We start from the raw sequence: 2,399 nt of genomic DNA, 5'->3' as shown, positions 1-2,399 counted from the left end.
ATTGAAATGTTAGGGTTTAGATTGGTTGGTTCGCTCACATAGGAGGGTAAGTGTGGGTGCCAGTCGCGGCTCGGTTTTGGGTCGTGACAACTTTATGTATGATATTTTTTTATGTGAAATCGATAAATATGATACATAATTTAATAAGATACAATGATTTTGAGATAATCAAAATTAACCTTCATCAAATCTCAAACTATTCTTTAAATTAATAAATATTAATTTATCAATTAAATAATATCTCTATAAAATAATAAAATTTCATGATCCCACCTTTATTAATTTATAAAGGTTTTACTGTAGAATATTTAAAAATATTGTTACTTTTTATATCATACTAACATTTTACAAAATTCAATATCCTTTTTGACATATATAAAATTATAAGATTCAAAGAATAACTTTTTTACGTTAACTAATTTTAAAGTTATAATATTTAAATTTCATATTATGTTAAATTAAAATAAATAAATAAAACGTCCGGAGGACTATTAAAAGACACATCCTATCCTAAATAGGTCCTTCAAATTAAAACTATTTATTTTATATCATAGAAAATTTTTGTTTTTTAGTACGACTACTAGTTAATATTAGGGGTGTACAAATCGAATCATTAAGTTAAATCGAACTGACGAACCAAATCAAATCGAAAAAAAAAATCGACTTGTGGTTTGGTTTGATTGGTTTTGCGATTGAAAAAAAAACGACCACTCTTGGTTTGACTTGGTATTAGAAAAAAAAGAATCAAACTGAACTCAAACCAAACCGACACATATATATATATAAATTTTTTATTTATAGATAAAAAATATTATTTACATATAATCTACTTTGGTGATATATTTTTAGTTAGTTTATGATTTCAATTTTATATATTTTATTTCAATTTTGGATTTGTAAAATTTTGTATATATACATATATATAATTTATTTTATTTATAGCTAAAATATATTATTTATAATGTACTTTGCTAATATATTTTTAGTTAGTTTATAGTTCTCTCTCTCTCTCTATATATATATATATATCTATATATATCTATATATAATCTACTTTGTTGATATATTTTTAGTTAGTTTATAGTTTTCAATTTCATATATCTTATTTCAAATAAGTTATAATTATATTGTTATAGTTTTTCAAATTACTTTGTAAATATTTTTTATATTCAGTTTGCATCTGGCCTTTAATCTTATTAGTTTAGCATAATGAACGTTGATATTTTTAAAAAAAATATTTTGTACTCATGTGAATTTGACAGTCTTTTCAAAAATTCCTATTCACTTAACATTTTTTAAGTTTAGTTTATCACACACGTAAGTGAAAAAATGTTTATCGCTTTTTCAAATGCGATATAGTTGTAAAAAATCGAAAAATCCCGAAAGAATCGACTAAAATCGAAACCGAAAAAACCAACTTTATATAATTTGATTTGATTTTTAAATTTGATAAACCGACATAATTGATTTAGATTTTTAAATAAAAAATCAAACCAAATCGACCTATATACAGCCCTAGTTAATATTGTGAGATTTCGTTTTCGCTTTACATCACATAATTATTGGACCCATGGTTTATGTCTTTGAGATATTGTGTTTGCTTTTGTTCAACTGACATAGAAAATACGAGTAAAAATTTATGTATGTATTCCTAAAATTAAAATATTAATTTATTTTTTAATTTAATTTTAAATATTTATTTTATTTTTAAATAATTAAATTAATTTTCAAAATAAATTTGACAAATATTTTTTAGATAGAGTAATGAATACTTGTACATACGAAAATTATAATGATAATTCATATTTGCTACCATCTATACGGTCGTTTGGATAAATGCGCTGGATCGATTCTCAAAATTATAATTTTTACCATCATAGATGTAAAAAGTAAAATATAATGATAGATTTGTTGGTCTAAGGATGATAAAGAACAAATTGACATTAATGATTGTAACGACCTGTTTAGTCGATTCGAGCAGTGAGATTATTTTGATAAAAACTGACTGGGTCGACGGACCACGCGACGGACCATCATGGTCACGACGGCCCGTGATGGATTCCGTCGTCCCATACTTGTAAATTTCTTCTGCTACTTTTCTCATTACCCTCGACGACAAGTAGGACGAACCGTCATAGGCACGACGGACCGTCGAGGGGCTTCGTTCCAAAACACTTAAACTCTGAAAATCTGGGTCGGATTTCTGCTAAAAGTTTTAAAGGGGTGTTTTGGACTATTCATGACAAACTTTATGAAATTAGTGGGGTAAGTTTAATAATTTATTTACTTGGAGGGTTAAAGGAGATAACCTTGGAATAACTAATGGGTTACTTTTATCATAATGAATTATATGATAATTAGGGTAAAAGAAAAGAATCTAGAGAAGAAAAAGAAAAAGA

Source organism: Solanum pennellii, chromosome 10 (genome assembly GCF_001406875.1).
Source record: "Solanum pennellii chromosome 10, SPENNV200".
NCBI lineage: Eukaryota > Viridiplantae > Streptophyta > Magnoliopsida > Solanales > Solanaceae > Solanum > Solanum pennellii.
Note: the sequence above shows the minus strand (reverse complement) of the source record.